This window comes from Physeter macrocephalus, chromosome 16 (assembly GCF_002837175.3).
Source record: "Physeter macrocephalus isolate SW-GA chromosome 16, ASM283717v5, whole genome shotgun sequence".
NCBI classification, from domain to species: Eukaryota; Metazoa; Chordata; class Mammalia; order Artiodactyla; family Physeteridae; genus Physeter; species Physeter macrocephalus.
In genome coordinates, this window is record NC_041229.1 from 76,630,253 (window position 1) to 76,648,451 (window position 18,199).

The 18,199-nt window shown below is 37.5% G+C and overlaps 1 long non-coding RNA gene across 2 annotated transcripts in view; it reads left to right on the forward strand.

The window, feature by feature from the left end:
* LOC129391380 (uncharacterized) overlaps positions 1-18,170 on the forward strand; it is a 61,618-nt gene extending 43,448 nt beyond the window's left edge. For both annotated transcript variants that reach the window (XR_008615392.1, XR_008615393.1), the window contains exons 3-4: positions 3,984-4,101; positions 17,875-18,170. This is a non-coding gene — a long non-coding RNA (uncharacterized lncRNA). The remainder of the gene's footprint in view (positions 1-3,983; positions 4,102-17,874) is intronic.
* Positions 18,171-18,199: the final 29 nt, after the last annotated feature.

Below are 18,199 nucleotides of genomic sequence, written 5' to 3' on the forward strand. Positions count from 1 at the left end.
AAAGCTTTTGATTTCTCCGTCAAATCTGAATGAGATCCTTGCCGGGTAGAGTAATCTTGGTTGTAGTTTCTTCCCTTTCATCACTTTAAATATATCATTTCACTCCCTTCTGGCCTGTACAGTTTCTGATGAGAAATATCATTATTCTGAATTCTTTTTCTGGAAGGTTTCCTATCTCCACTTCATGTAATTTTTTTTTTTGGTGTTTTATCTTGTTCCTTCGTTCCCTTGTTGCTTTTAATAATTTTTCTTTGTCTTTAATTTTTGCCAATTTGATTACTGTGTCTTGGCGTTTTTCTCCTTGGCTTTATTCTGCCTGGGACTCTCTGCGCTTCCTGGACTTGAATAACTATTTCCTTTCCTATGTTAGGGAAGTTTTCAACTATAATCTCTTCAAATATTTTCTCAGGTCTTCCTCTCTTCTCCTTCTGGGATCCCTATAATGCAAATGATGGTGCATTTAATGTTGTCCCAGAAGTCTCTTAGGCTGTCCTCATTTCTTTTCATTCTTTTTCTTTATTCTGTTCTGCAGCAGTGAATTCCACTATTCTGTCTTCCAGGTCACTTATCTATTCTTCTGCCTCAGTTATTCTGCTATTGATTCATTCTAGTGTATTTTTCATTTCAGTTATTGTATTGTTCATCTCTGTTTGTTTGTTCTTTAATTCTTCTGGGTGTTTTTTCTTTAATTCTTTAAGGTCTTTGTTAAACATTTCTTGCAGTGTAGTTCTTCTTGCTTCTGCTGTCTGCTTTCTGGTGGATGAGGCTATCTAAAAGCCTTGTGCAAGCTTCCTGATGGAAGTGGTGGTGGGTAGAGCTAGGTGTTGCTCTGGGGTCAGAGCTCAGTAAAACTTCAATCTGCTTGTGTGCTGGTGGATGGGGCTGAGTTCCCTTCCTGTTGGTTTTTGGCCTGAGGTGACCCAGCACTGAAGACTACAGTCTCTTTGGTGGGGCTGATGGCAGACTCCTGGGAGGCCTCACGTCAAAGAGTACTTCCCAGAATTTCTGCTGCCAGTGTCCTTGTCCCCACAGTGAGCCACAACTGCCCCTGTCTCTGCAGAAGGCCCTCCAACACTAGCAGGTAGGTCTGGTTCAGTCTCCTATATGGTCACTGCTCCTTCCCCCTGGGTCCTAATGTGCACACTACTTTGTGCGTGTCCTCCAAGAGTGGAGTCTCTGTTTCCCCCAGACCTGTTGAAGTCCTGCAGTCATATCCTTCTAGCCTTCAACATCTGATTCTCTGGGAATTCCTCCTCCTGTTGCCAGACTCCCACGTTGGGAAGCCTGACGTGGGGCTCAGAAACTTCACTCCAGTGGGTGGACTTCTGTAGTATAATTGTTCTCCAGTTTGTGAGTCACCCACCCAACAGTTATGAGATTTTATTTTATTGTGATTGCACCTCTCCTACCATTTCATTGCAACTTTTCTTTTGTCTTTGGATGTGTGGTATCTTTTCTGGTGAGTTCCAGTGTCTTCCCGTTGATGATTGTTCAGCAGTTAGTTGTGATTCTGGTGGTCTCACAAGAGGTAGTGAGCATACGTCCTTCTACTCCGCCATCTTGAACCAATATCCCTATGTATTTCTATTACAAAGAGCATAAAGGAGTAATTGGCATTAAGTAAAAGAGTTTTTTCGGATTATATTTAAATGTTATTCAATCTGTTCTCAACTTATTCATTTTTAAAGCTCAAATCTGGATAAAACATTTTATAGTGAAAATCATTAGATTGTTTCATAGTAACCAGGTGCTAATGAGATTTTTCTCTTGCTATAGAACAAATACAAGACTGAATCAGAGATTTTCAACTCTTTTATATTTGTCCAGATTAATTAGAGGATAATTTCCTAAAGTAAAAGTGCCAATTCAAAGCAATATTACTAATGACATTCCAAAGCTCTTTGTTGTTGTTGTTATGGATAGATATTATTTTCCTAACACGTTATTTAAAAACAAATAATAAATATTTATGCTCAATTCATGCTTTATTTTGTTGCTTTTAAATTATTTATTACAGCATTGCAACTGTAACCTCTATCCTACCCATATATATTTTGCTACTTAAAGCAAAGAAATTATTTTTTTTAGTGTAATAGGGATTTATTGATTTACAAAGCAGGATTTTATGTTAATCTCTAGGACTGACTTAAAAAAGACAACAACACTTTTCATAAGTGGCTGTCTCCATCTGGAAAGTTCTATAAGAAATTCATCAAAATTCCTAAAGGCTCTGGTATGAAAAATGAAATCAGAAAAGTTTACACAGATAGATGGTGAGTAAATGTCCAAGTTATCCACACCTAATGTTATTTCCTTGGAAGGAATGAATGAGAAGACTCATTTCATTCACAGCTGCTGTTATTTTAGACCAGAGAAATCTGTAAATACCAAGATAAACACAAAAACAACAAAGAAGCACAGTGTCTTTGCTTATAAGCCAAGGAGGATAGATCTGGCTCAAAACAGGGGTGTATCTGAAATCTACAGAGTCAGTGGGAAAAGAAATGATGGTATTAGCAGAGTGGGGTTAAGGAGTGGGAGAAGAGAAACAAACCCCTTGAGCTCTGTGGCTTTTTTTTTTTTTTTCGGTGGTACGCGGGCCTCTCACTGTTGTGGCCTCTCCCGTTGCGAAGCACAGGCTCCGGACGCACCGGCTCAGCAGCCATGGCTCACAGGCCCAGCCGCTCCGCAGCATGTGGGATCCCCCCGAACCGGGGCACGCACCCGTGTCCCCTGCATTGGCAGGCAGACTCTCAACCGCTGCGCCACCACAGAAGCCCTCTGTGGCTTTTAAGTCACATGATTAGGCAAGGTCCAGACCTTTTCCTGATGGAATCAGAGCCAGAGTTAAGTAGTAATATTAATGGTAGGAATTCAACTCTACCTTACCAGCTCCCATTCATTGTTGGTTCTTAGCGCCAGCTCCTCCCTTAGCCTCCAGCAGGGAGGTTGAGGGTCAAATCTTACAGGACTTATGGCTTAAACACTGATTTTCATGGAGCTCTGCAGGAAGTAATTTCTGCTTCTGGGAGACCAGACTTCAGAAAATCAATCTTGATAAATTAAACCTACCTCTCATCCTGTGAAATTTTATAAAATATAAATTAGGTAGATCTCTTCACCCATTCGTAACATTTTTTGAGGTGCATGACATAGATTTAAGATTTTATTAATATAAAACAATATTTAGCAGCATCGATTCAATGGTTTCTAGATAAAACTGACAAGACTTTTTACTTAGGCTGTCAATTACCATGTTGCTTGAAGATGACTCTCAATTTTTGCTGCTTTGTCTTTGGGTCAGGTTCTTCTTATGAGGCAGAGCTGGGACCTGGGACCCTTTGCTGCAGTGCTGAAATGCTTGCACCTGGACAAATGTTTCCTCGAGCTACAAAATACAAAGAAACTATAAGAGACTAAAAATAACTGTGTGCAAGTGCAGTTGGGGCAAATTCTGTACAAGATACAAAAAGAGCAAAAAAAGCCCAACTGCCAGTTCTGAAGAGCTGGGAGCAAAAGCAGGGTACTGCACATGCCCCTGTACACAGCACCACAAAGGGATGGGCAAAACACCTAAGCCACCCCTATGGCCTGACCCCTGGATACACCCTTGGGGAGCGAGCAAGCAATGGAAACTATTGTCTGTTCTAGCTCCCCCCCGCTGCAGCAGGGGCCCCAGTAAAGCCTTGCCTGGATTTCTTGTCTGGCTTCTTATCAGTTTATATTGATTAAGGAGGGCAAGAGCCCTGGTCAGTAGCACTTATAACTGATGTTCTAACCACACAGAGGGTCAAAATTATATTCTCTACCTATTCCCATTCTTGACCACAGTTGATTTTGGTTATTTTTCAGTTTCACTTAGTTTTTCCCTAATTCTCAATAACATAAAGAACATACACAAATTTTCCATATTTACCTACTGGGAAAGTTGGGGGCCTTATTTCTTTTCTCTGATTGTAATCATCTTCTTTCTTCTTTCTCAGGTGTCCTCTCTGTTGCCTGTGGATGGGCAGAAAGTCACTTCTTGCCTCCTTACGGCTTGGCTCCCTCAGTGCACCTGTGTACCCTGACACTTTCCAGAGTGACCCAAATCACTCACAGGTATGTGGGTCAGTGTCTGCACGAAAATATGGTAGGTGTGAGTTTTGGAATGGACTAAACAGAAATTCTGAAATCCATTTATTATGTGACCTCGAACAAATCCCTTCACTGTTGTGTAACATAATTTCCTTTCATATAAAATAGAGATAATAAAACGTATTTTGGGGGATTGCTGTGGGAATTATATGAGCTACATAATACACAGATTTTCCTACTTCAGTGCTTGGCCCATAGTAGATACTGAGAAAATGTGAATTCCTTCCTTATATTCACATTATAAATTTACCAGTATGATTATTTTTACGTTTTCTGCAGTGTACACAGCAAAGACATAGTGAATGAAAGATTGTTAAGATAAGCACAGGAATATAGAGAGCCACAGTTGGAATTCCAAGAAACAATGGAAGTTTTTATTTTATGCTTATCATAACTTCCCAGCTAGTCCTTAACAAATAATAGTCAAATTCAAGATATCCATGAAACCACAGTTTTAGAAAAGTATTTAAAAGAATTCCTTTGTAACATGAATTTTAAACACATCAAAAACAGACAAGAGTTTATTCTAATTTTTCCTAAAAAAAAAAAAGACATTTTAAAGTTTAAACTCTTCAAGAGCAGGGACTATGTCATATTCACCTTTATTCCCTGAGTAAATATGTCTGAAAGAATATATGACTCTCTGCTGATGTCTTTTATGTTCAGAAAATACTAGAGATAGAAAGTAAAAAAAAGAAAGTAAATGGTCCCCAGTCTCTTTTGCTGGTGTTCTGGAGAATTATTATAACATCTCTTTTCTTCTTCAGTTTAAATAAAGCAAAGCCTCTGAAACCTGAGTTTTTTCATTTTTAATCATTTTATCTCTTTTGAATCTTCTTTTAGAATGTTCATGCCATCAATAAACTAGAGAGTGCATCACTGGGAAAAAGTCAAGGAGGTTTAAATGATAATAACCTTATCAATTTTTGATATTTGCATTTTAGTGAACAGTATTTTGAGAAATGGTAGTTGCTATTTAGAAATACAATAAGTATTTAGATATAATTATTAGATATTAATTAGATATAAAATATAATAATATTTAGAAAAAATAGTGTTTACTGTGATTCCTCAGTCATTATGTACAGTGCTTACATAACTAACATATATTGAGTGAAGAGTTAAAATTCCATTTTACACCTCGCTTCTCCTGCTAGTACCTTAGAGTAATAGAACATACTGGAGAGACAGTGTATGGTCTTGTGCCTGGGGTGTGGGTTGTCCTGATAGTATTATGCAAGAAATTAGTCATTTTTCCCTTTTAGGCCAAAAGACTTCATTTGAAAAATATTTAGGCCACTCCAACTGTGATAAAAACCTTATATGAAAATATCTCCTGACAGAGATGACACTAGGGTGAGGCCAGTGAGAAGCTTGCCTCAGGCATGAGATTTAGGAGAGCCAAAAACTCAGTAACTGAGATAATATTTTAATGTACAATTTAAAAAAATAAAAATGAATGAGAAAACTTCATGATAAATACTGGTACTTCTGATTTGTCTTTTTACCTCAGGCTTCAGTGTGGCCCTTATTTATCATGTCTTTATTTAAATTTTTGATATTTTGTTCATCATGGAGCTTTTCCATTCATTTTTGTTTTTTAGAAATAGTGCATTAAAATACTGCTTGTCGGGCTTCCCTGGTGGCGCAGTGGTTGAGAGTCCGCCTGCCGATGCAGGGGACACGCGTTCGTGCCCCCGTCAGGGAAGATCTCACATGCCGCGGAAAGGCTAGGCCCGTGAGCCATGGCCACTGAGCCTGCGCCTCCGGAGCCTGTGCTCCGCAACGGGAGAGACCACAACAGTGAGAGGCCCGCGTACCGCAAAAAAAAAAAAAAAAAAGTACTGCTTGTCTTGACTGAATTTTTTGGTGCTCCCTACATTTCTTTTTCCCTAGGTGAGTGCCCCACTTGCCTCACCCTTTTTCCAGCTCTCCTACCTCTGACAATGTGCAGAAAACTGTGAACATGAATGTCGCCAGCATAAAAATTGAGTGAAGCACAAAGGAAACAAACTTAGATTTCCATGAGCCTGTCACAGAGGCAGGAAGTTGCTAGAGATTCCACAGATAAAAAAAGAACTTAATTTAATTTGAAGTAATACATGTAAATGTATAGAATATACATGCATTGTATATAGATGCATTGTAAGCTTCTTATACTTTATAGAAGTTCTTATTAGCTATTAATATTATCATCTTTACTATTGTTATTAGTGGTTTATGGCTGATTTATAAATTCCTGTTTATTACTAAACCTTCATTCTTTCTAACATGTCCAATAATTTTGGGCTGGACCAAATGATAACAGTTCAATGTTTTTAATATTTATTTTACAAAATTGCTTACATAATTTATTTTGACAATTATTTCATGAGTTGCTTTAAAGAGAATTTTGTCAAAATAGTTCATCCTTTTCCTCCCATATCCAATGTTCAATTTGTCCTTTGGAGAATGGCCAGTATCTGCATTTCAGTAAATTCCATGAAATTTAAGAATTATCAAAACTAAATATCTTAAAGGGATATAGTTTTGCTTTTCTTCTGAATGTTTAAAATACAAAGTAAATACTTAGGAAAATAAATGAAAAAGTTGTTTGTCAAAACAACTCGACAAAGTTGTTTTAAATTTAAACTATAGGCTAGATTAAGTTAAACTTAAAATGATCAGAATTTGTATTTAGTAATTAAAAGCATACATTTTTAACATTATGCTTTTTTTCCTATACATTAGAACTTTTTAAAAATAATAATAATAGTTCTAGTACTATTACACTTTCTGCAACTGACCTTTAAACTTGTGTTACCTGCAAAACTGGGATCCTGGTCCAGAGACAGGTGACTGTGACAGAAAATCTATAAGAGAAGAGAATTCATCCAACCTTACCAACCTTTGAGCAGGTTTTTCTTAGATGATTAAATATCAGCCAGAAAAAGTAGACACTAAATTGTCTATTAATTAAACTCAGAACATAGAGTGGGTCAATAAATCAATTTTTCTTCTTCTTCCAATATCATCTCCTTTGGAAGGCCCGACACAATATCCAATTTCCATGAATAAATAGAAAAATAAAAATATTTTGTTGATACTGGACAATGTACAGTCACTTGTCACCAGCAGAAGAGCTAAGTACTTTCATGGCAGAACACTGAGGTGGGTGGTGTATCCCCAGATACATTTTTATCAAACTTCGGGGATCAAAAATGGTACATGTCTTATCCATGGTAGTAAATAATAGAGGAGAAATTTAAACCTAGGTATCTGAAGTTCATGCTTTCTTCCAATGGGATCATGACGCAACTGAACCTAACTAATTCTCATTACTTGTTCTCAAGTAATTGTTTGTTCTCAAAACCTTTATTTAACCCGCTTTGCATTAAAGCCAACAATTTGCACATAATAATACTCAGTGCAGGGCAGTAAGTACATCCTGATAATAGTCTAAATTTCCAGTACATATTTCACAGTGTCCTGTGTGTGCTAAGTTCACAATAAATACCCATTTTTGGAACAAATCCTTAAAAAGAGAATTGTATCGTAAAGGTAACTTTAGAAATCCTTTCTGTTAGCAGTCAGCATTTTCATACAGAATGGTTTTCTTCTTGGATCCAAAGGTGGTCTCAACCTCTCTCCCCACTAGGCATAAAACTAACTCAACCCATGATGACTTCCTGACAACACCAAAAACAATAGCAGTGCACTCTTGACCCTTCTCAACAGCTCCTCTTATATCAATCCTTCCCCCATCCCAGTAAAAAATTACTTTTTTGAACTTACATTAACGATCTGGAAGTGCATTTTGAAAATGCATAGTCCTGCTATGTCATCCTCATCCTTTCCCTTTTTTTCTTCCCAAACTCTAAATAAATGGCCCAGTTGAAAACTTAATATCATATACAAATAACAAAATTTACTTCAATTTATGCTAAAACTAATGTATGAAGAGATCTGCTTTCGCCTAAATATTAAGATAAATCTGTTTTAATATACAGGGGGTGATCTATGCTGTCCTTTGAAGTGAATCAGATTTTTTTCAGGTTTATTCTTCAATGATAATAGACCTTGGATAGTACTTATTGATAACCCCAGGTTTCAAATATTATTTCAAAAGAAGGACATATGACTCATCATCTATTATGATTATAATTTTGCTGTAATAATAATTATTATTGTAAAGGACTGGCATTGCTAACCTATTACTTATATGAGTTACTGTGAGTCATTTTTAAGTTCAAAAACTTTTATAGTATGATATATTTTACATCCTGACTATGAAAATCTAATTAAATAGGTCATGCCTCTCTTTTAAGTAATTTATTTAAATTCATTTTAAAATTGTGGAACTTTGTCCCTTTACTTTCTTTTTAAAAAAGAGGGAGGTTGAAATTAGAAAGAATAGACATATAATCACCTCTCTATACTTCAAAGTAAAAGGTTCCTTTTCCACTAAAATAGTTGATGAAAGTTTTTCTCTGCATTTAAATAAGCTTTTTGGCAGGTAATGGAATTAATTTGATTGATCAGATGAACAAAAGTAATTATTTCATGAATAGTAAGGTGGACATCTAAAATTACTCGGAACTGGATTTCCTGGGTGGCACAGTGGTTGAGAATCAGACTGTCAATGCAGGGGACACGTGTTCAAGCCCTGGTCTGGGAAGATCCCACATGCCGCAGAGCAACTAAGCCCGTGCACCACAACTACTGAGCCTGTGATCTAGAGCCCACGAGCCACAACTACTGAGCCCATACGCCACAACTACTGAAGCCTGCTCCCCTAGAGCCCATGCTCTGCAACAAGAGAAACCACCACAATGAAAAGCCCACACACTGCAACAAAGAGTAACCCCCGCTCGCCGCAACTAGAGAAAGCCTGCGCACCGCAATGAAGACCCAATGCAGACATAAATAAATAGATAAATAAGTAAATTTATAAATAAATTTATAAAAAATAAATACCTGGTGGCACAGTGGTAAAGAATCCGCCTGCCAGTGCAGGGGACACGGGTTCGAGCCCTGGTCCGGGAAGACCTCACATGCTGCGGAGCAACTAAGCCCGTGCACCACAACTACTGAGGCTGTGCTCTAGAGCCCACGTGCCACAACTACTGAAGCCCGTGTGCTGCAACTACTGAAGCCCGTGCTCTGCAACAAGAGAAGCCACCACAACGAAGCGCACGCACTGCAAGGAGGAGCAGCCCCCACTCGCCGCAACTAGAGAAAGCCTGCGCACCGCAATGAAGACCCAATGCAGACATAAATAAATAGATAAGTAAATTTATAAATAAATTTATAAAAAATAAATAAATAAAATTACTCTGAACTGACAAAACTTTTTACAAGGAAATGTCCTTTTTAAAAATATTATTTCTTTTAGGGCTTATATTTCTTCACTACAAGCATGGAAATATATGAAGTAAAAATAATGCCCTTGAAATTCCTTTTTATATTAAGCTATTTAGGTACTATGGTCTATTTTACCTCATAAGCTAACAAAAGGATACCCATTTAAGTGAAAGAAACTTAGTTGCATATGTCTGATTTAAAACTATATTCATCTACTAAATACATTATTTGCTTGAAATCTCTTGTGGAGGTATTAAAAACGTTAATATTTTTAAATGGCTGAAAATTTTCAATCATTAAACTAATATTTTTGAGTTGTCAGTTTCAATAAAACCCATGAACTGAACCACAATTTTTTCTTTGTGTTTTGACTTTGCCCGTAAAAATTGACATCGAAAAATATTATAGAAGGAATTCAGTTAGTTCTAGAAAATATACCTGTGATTACTTTCAGAAACTGCCAATTAAATGATGTGAGGAAATGGATATTTTATAGAGAAATATATAACGTTTTATTTTGTTTATAAAGAAGGATAAATGAAGAGACGGCCATGATGGAACTATGTAGCAGTACAGAGGTGTCTTCTTCTTATTCAACTCTTTAGAATTCTCACAATAGACTACGCTTCTCTAGTTCTTGATAATCTTCCAAAGAGAAAACTGCCTCATACAAAATGTAACAGGCTTTTCTGTAGTTAGACATACTGAATCCCACACAAAAATACCAGTTAATTAAGAAACTTAAAAATAAACTTTAATTCTGAAAAATACTACTAAAAAATCTAAAAAAATTCTTCCTTTCTGAACTCATGGACTTTTAAAGATATTTATAATTTTCCATGTCTTGAATTATTTTCTGTACTTGAGAACTTTTGATCTTACATGAGCCTTAATGCACGTTGGAATAAATGCAGACCTCTGAAAGATAAAAACAAAAGGAAAAATCTTGAAGACATATAGATATAGATATAATATATTATTATTTTAAAATATTATCATTTCTTGTTGTAAAACAAGCTAAGTAGTGGTTAAGAGCAAGTATTTTCAGTCAGATGAACCTTATTTCAAATCTCAGCTCCTCCATTTACCTAAGCTTAAGATCTGGGGAAAGTTATTTAACTTATCTAAGCCTCTGTTTCTTTACAATTTAAAATGGAGATAATAAAACCTACCTGACAGGTATTTGTAAAGATTGAGAGGCTATATGTATAAATACACACTGGCCAGACCGTATATGATGATAGGACTTAGATCAACAACCTCTGTAGCAATCAGCCCAGGATGATCAGGACTTTGTCCATAATTGACAGCTTCCCTATTTTTTTGCCCCGATTCCCAATGCAAGATCAATCATACAAAGCCGAATATGATCCCCAAACCAATCATTGCTTCTAGTTATTCCTCCCCTAGTTGCCCACCTCCCCACCCCCCTCTGCCCAATGACTTCCCTCCAATCAGAGGATACTGGAAACCAGAAACCTTCCATTTTATTATTTTTCTTCACTATAAAGGTTCCCATTTCCCTGCCTACCTTTGGGTCTCTGCCAAAGGCAAGTGGAAATGGCTTGGTAAATAACAAACTCTGCATAAATCTCTGTTCTCATTTGGGTAGTCTTCATTTAGTTCTGCAAAATTCAGTGAGAGAATGAATGTAAAGATCCCAGTCCCATGTTAGGTACGAGTGCTCAAAAAATGGACAGAAACTCCTGTTGCATGGTTGGGTTTATATTCTCCTTAATTCTGCTGAAGGTGATGTTTCAAACATGTTTAACATTTTATATTGTGTTTGGAATAGTTTAGCGCACAGATATCTTTGCTTTTTGTCAGCATGCATACTGTCCAGAGCTAGTAAAATAATCATTTTAATTTAAAAGTACATGGTTTTCAAGAGTAGTGAGTCTCCTGTCATAGAAATCAAGCAAGTGATGGCAAATGACCTCTCCAAGACACTGATGAATAGGAGGGGAGGTTGAGCTAAAAGAGGCACATCAGAATTTCTCAGTGAGCATTTAAAGACTACAGATTACTTGGCCTCAATTATAATCTAATGAATCTGAATACATAGGGGTGGGATCCAAGATTAGGATCATTAAAAATCACTCCAAGTGCTTCCAGTGAGACTGGTTTATAGACAACAGTGACAGACACCTAAATTAGATGATTTTTCCATTTTTTAAGATTAGAAACACAAAAAACCCTCTTCATATTACTCTGTTAAAAAATCTAGAAAACGAGGCAAATTTCAGTAATATCTTTTAATTAGAGAATTTTGTATTATTAAGATTAATGTCAAAATGTAGTTTCTCCATTCCAATCTTACATCTTCTGGACTGGAGAGGCAATTTAGATTCCAGCTGTCAGGCAGACAACTTTCAGTTTGAGTTCAGGTGGCAACTATGTTTTTATCCACACATACAGTAAAACTGATGGACAACTTAGTGGGAGCCAGGAGCTCCCACTCTAGAGTTAATGCTCTATAAATTCTGCCTCTTACTTTTAGAATCTCCTACACTTCCCATTCCCTGGCACTCAGCCTAGGGAAGAGTAGACTACTTCCAAAACTCTTATGATTCAAAAGCTCCTTTTTTTTATAACAATAAAAAATACAGGGCTTCCCTGGTGGGGCAGTGGTTGAGAATCCGCCTGCCGATGCAGGGGACACGGGTTCGTGCCCCGATCCGGGAAGATCCCGCATGCCGCGGAGCGGCTGGGCCCGTGAGCCACGGCCGCTGAGCCTGCGCGTCCGAAGCCTGTGCTCCGCAACGGGAGAGGCCACAACAGTGAGAGGCACGCGTACCGCAAAAAAAAAGAAAAATACAGGTGAGGAGAACAACCTATACAGCGGTAAGAACTCTGCCTCTCTGGGGATATCCCTGAGCTTGACATGTGGCCTGAGCCTTTGCCTGTGTCACAGCACAGCAGGCAGGAAATGGGTACAGAAGGCGCTCTCAGGGCTGACTTTGTATAGCATCTATTTTTCTATAATCTATCTGCGAAAATGATTTCCGAATACTTCACTGTTTAAGGATATCTGTGAGGGAAATTCAGGATCTGTGTGCCAAACACACAGAGATACTAAATGGAGTGGAAAGAATTGCCAGTGGCTGGTACAGCTTTTTAAAGAGAGAGAGAGAGAAAGAGAGAGAGAGAAAAAAAGAGTGAAGATGTGGGTAATGTAAAATTTAACAGATGTCCCACTGAAAATATAGTAAGCAACTTCTCATTTAGCCATCTGTGCTCCAACTTGCTTTGTAGGAAACTAGCATTTACAAAATGATTTACTTCATTTACTAAGGACTGGTCTCAAGGTGCTTGCATTTATGGTGTCATATTTGTCTCAGGGTTCTAGTTGTTATTCATTCAGGTAGCATGGTCAAAATCACTTGGTCTGAAATAGGTTGAGAGAGGATCAGATAAGGAGTCTATGCTTTCCCAACTGTCTCCACCCATGTAATAAGAACCTCTTGTTAACTGCATACAGCCTCAGTTCACATGCCAACTCCAAATGACGCAGAGCAGCAGCCTGGACCACAGTGTTGAGAAAGAGTGTGAGACCAAGTCATGACTCAGCAGAAAAGAGCTTCATGCAAGATTGATGCCTTCTGTGGGCCTGGGTTCAGCATGATCACATCTTCTTATAATTATCTGTTAACATGTCTATCACCCCACAAGTATAAGCTTCTGTAACACAGAAATAATACTTTCTTTATCACAGTATCATCATTTACAAACACAATGCCTGGCCTCCAGTAGTTAGTGTATACATGAACGATTATTCTTTACTACCTAATGGGCAGCATCACAGAGTGGCAAGAACTATAAGTGGTAATTAGAGTATATTTCTGTTCATTCAGAAAGTAATGTCTACTGTAATGATTGGAATACCACACCTAGTCATCACCATGTTCAACTCCATCCAATATTCTGCCTCTGAATGGAAACTAAAGGCTATTTTAATTCCTTCATCAAGTTCATATTTTTCTAAAAGACCTATTACAAATTCTTACCAAGAACTAATGTACCTATATTTCCAGTCTTTTAGCTTCTCTTAGAGTAACACATTATAGAAAATAAAAAAATAACTCTATTGCTTGATTTTTAAAATCCTCCTGCAAGCCTCAAATGGATTACATAACTTTGTAACTTAGTAGTTCAAATACTACACAATATTAATAAACAAAAACTAATTCATAGTTTAAATAAAATACATGTATTTATATATTTTATAAGTGTATATGCATACATTTTTATATATGATTAGAGTACCTTAGTGAACACCCATTTATTTAGTGTGTTTATCATAAGATGTTAGTAAATTTAGAATATAATTTTCCTTTATATAAACTGTTTCTTGAATTTTTCTCCTCCTAATACTCGCATACATTTTGATTTTTTTTCAGTTTGCCACTATTAAGAAAAAAATAAAAAAAAAACTAAGTCAGTCATTTTGGCTTTTTAAACAACTCTAGGAGATGGAAATAAAATGACTAAAATAAAGATGTGAGAGTCTTTGAAAGCTTGTTAAAATAACTCTGTTCACTGTGAGAGTGAGTCTTGGTATTATTTAATGGGATTGAACTGATTAGCTAATAGCAAAAGATGCTACTGATCCCTGGCAGACCTCATTCTCCTCAATTGTATTTTTCTCTACAAGCATTTACTCCTTCATTAAGCATTTATGGAGTGCCTGTTTTACATACAGAGCATTTTGTTGGATTTAAATAATTCTACACAATTGTTTGTGAGCTTAAGTAACTTCCAATCCATTTGAGAGAATAGGGCATCCAATAGAAAAAGGGAGATAATAAGAAAAATAATTAAAAAGAGTTGCCATCCAACAACTGGCTTGATCTATAAACCTTGGGGTCTTCATTTACACTGTCCTCTCCTTTATCTATTACATCTCCATTCATTCAATCGCCAAGTCTTGTCAACTCTCCCACTTATATATTTCATAAATCCATCCACATTTCTTCCATTGCCCTATCCTTATGTTCTTTACAATGAACATTTTTTTTTTTTTTTTTTTTTTTTGGGTTGCGGGCCTCTTACTGTTTTGGTATGCGGGCCTCTCACTGTTGTGGCCTCTCCCGTTGTGGAGCACAGGCTCCAGACGCGCAGGCTCATCGGCCATGGCTCACGGGGCCCAGCCGCTCCGCAGCATGTGGGATCTTCCCGGACCTGGGCACGAACCCGTGTGCCCTGCATCGGCAGGCGGACTCTCAACCACTGCGCCACCAGGGAAGCCCTACAATGAACATTTTTGAGGAGAGCAACATGGTCTTTTTTGTACATCCCTTACAAAGTTTTTGCTATACATACTGCGCAGTAGGTGTTCAAGAAATTTTTTTTTTTCTTTAATTGAGGCAAGATAGAAGTAAGGTTTGAAAATGAGGCTAAGGAAATGTAGGAAACACTTATTTTGCACCTAGTGTTTCCCAGGAACTAGACACACATTAACTTAAACTTTCTCAATATCTTTGAAATGGAGTCAATTTTATCAAAAAAAACTAACTTTAATGGACTCACAATAGCCTTCAAATTAAAAAAAAAAAAAAGCAAAGAAATAGACTAGGGATACAAACTCATGTCTCTACGAATTACTTTCCCGTTAAATATTGCCTAAGATATTTTACTTTTATCCTGAGGAAATGGGTGACCAGTTAAAGATTTTTGAGCCAGAAAAAAACATGATAACAGCTGTATTTTAGAAAATTTAATATGGCAATAGAGTGCATTATTTTGAAGAGCTACTAAATTCAGGGAGCCACAAGACTAATTCAGTGACCAAGGAGATTATAAATAGTGTCCTGGTTAGAAAAGAGCAAGTAGAAATTAAAAGAAGGAATAACTTTTGCCATAAATTACACTGCAGTTTATGGTACTATTTATGAGAAACCAGTAGTTCTTTTTCCACTGCAGAGAAAAAAATATTTTTTAAAGAAAAGAATCACCTTCTGGAAAACAGGTCACATGCAACCTTGAGGGTATTCCAAAAAATTCATGGTGCTTTTCTTCTAGTTTAGGAAATGTGCTACAATGCCAGGCCAGTTTCTGACAGTGCTGTAGTTCTTCTTCTACATCCTGGAGTAATTCATCAAAGTAACTGTAGGCAAAAGAACTTAAAGGTTTGGTGTTTCCAATTTCATCAGCTGACAACAAGCCCCACAGCAAACTCTGAGGAAATGCAAGTCAAAAAACTGAAAGGAATGGCTCCTTGACAAGATGCTCTGTAGGTATCCATGAAGAACTACTGAGTAGGCAAAGCTGGGAGGCAGTTTTTGTAAGGTTTAAAAAACATGTCAAATAAAAGATTCATAAAACCTGATCTGATTCATTGTTCCACACTTCTTAAGAGATGTTTTTAAGCCAGTCGTCTTCCCTTGAGTTCAAGCACTTTCTAAAAGGAAGAGTGCTCATTGCTAGGCTGTAGATCATCTTAATAAGAATGAGAGACAAAAAGCTAAGAATGAGGGCTTCCCTGGTGGCGCAGTGGTTGAGAGTCCGCCTGCCAATGCAGGGGACGCGGGTTCGTGCTCCGGTCCGGGAGGATCCCACATGCCGTAAGAATGAGAGACAAAAAGCTAAGAATGAGGGCTTCCCTGGTGGCGCAGTGGTTGAGAGTCCGCCTGCCAATGCAGGGGACGCGGGTTCGTGCTCCGGTCCGGGAAGATCCCACATGCCGCGGAGCCGCTGGGCCCGTGAGCTATGGCCGCTGAGCTTGCGCGTCCGGAGCCTGTGCTCCGCAACGGGAGAGGCCACCACAGTGAGAGGCCCGCGTACCGCAAAAAAAAAAAAAAAAGCTAAGAATGAGATGATTTAACCTGACTACTGTAATGATAAAAAAGGACTCAAAATTCCAAGAAGAAGAGTTATAATCATTAGTATAATCAAAGCACCTTTGAAAAGAACAGAAGAAATACTTTTTGTAATGTTGCATGCCAGTTGAGTGAATGCTACAATTTACCATTTTTGGCATCCCAGGATCACTAAAATTAAATAATGAAATTTTGTCCCTATTTTGCATTACTAGAAGCTCCTTTTAATATAAAAGCATAACTGTAAATATACTAAAAGCCATTGAAATATGATTTCAAATGCATAAACTTTATGGTATATCACATATATCAATAAAACTATTAAAAAAACAAACAGAACTGATACAGACCAAAAAAATTATATAAAAGAAATAGGACAACTAAAGCCCAAAAAACCCCCAACATTCAGTTTGTGAGAAAACTCGGTGTTACAAGAAGAAATTTTCATGTGTGAATTAGTTTCATGGGAAGTAAAAGAAGTACATATTTATAGCCAAGAAGAGACAAATTATTTGCATTGAAATATTTATTTCAGGATTACCCCTAACAGCAGATAATTAGGAATAACCTAAATGTCTAAAACTGACAAATTAAAGATGATATTGTATGTATACTGAATGACTACCCAGAGTTAGTCCCCAAGACTATCCCCATGTCTGATGCTAACTGTAAATTCAAGGGGTTCCCCAGACTACGCTTGGGTTCAATAATTCACTAGACATACAGAACTTACTGAAAGCTGTTATACTCATAGTTACAGTTTACTACAAGGGAAGGATTAGGTAAAATCAGCCAAAGGAAGAGATGCATAGAGAAGGGTCTGGGAAGGTTAAAAACATGGAGCTTTTGCTGTCTTTAGGATGTGTTGAACCTCCTGGCATTGATCTGTGATAATACACATGGATCATTATTGCCACCCAGGGAAGCACATCTGAGCTTCAAGCCCTGGTTCAAGCCCTGGTCCGAGAACCCATCATCACATTATTGCTTCCCTGCCAATCTGCGTTGGCAGGTGGATTCTTAACCACTGCTCCACCAGGGAAGTCCCATACTTTTGTTATCAAACAATATTTGTCACATGGTCGGTTCTATTACTAATCTATTTGGGCCTTGAAGTCATGACTATATCTTAATCACCTCTCTATTTGTAGCTCCTAGCACAGTTTATGGTGCTGTATTCATTAAAGATCTAATAAATTGTTTTGTGCACATTAAACGCTCAAAAACACTTCATTATACATGCATGGAATTGATTTAGCATTTGTTTAAGGTCAGTATTTGAATCAAAAACTCTAATTTAATACAAAATGATGAACCAGTAAAATCAACAGGTGTAAGGGAAACTACATCAGTGCATTTGACTCAGAATAATTGTTTCTTTTTTATAGGGATATTATTTGTGCTTTTAAAGCATGCTTTATACATATTTCTACCTCTATATGCAACATATTACTATGAAAAATTAATAAAGAATTAGAAAATGAAGATAATATTCTATGCTTGGGACAGACTAAGAGGATATTTATTTGGATAATTTCTCCTTCTAACTCTTTGTGTTTTGTGTTCCACACCTCAGCTTCAAGAATGTCTTCTGTCACACCCCAACTATCAACCTACTGTTCTATGAAGAAAACCAAAGGATTGCTAAAGTTTTCAGTGTGGCAACTGACATTTATTGATCTAAAATTCTATGGCTTTGAATAAACCACAAAAGTACATTTAAAGTAAGAGTGGGCTTCCCTGGTGGCGCAGTGGTTGAGAGTCCGCCTGCCGATGCAGGGGAGATGGGTTCGTGCCCCGGTTCGGGAAGATCCCACATGCCGCGGAGCCTGCGCGTCCGGAGCCTGTGCTCTGCAACGGGAGAGGCCACAACAGTGAGAGGCCCGCGTACCAGAAAAAAA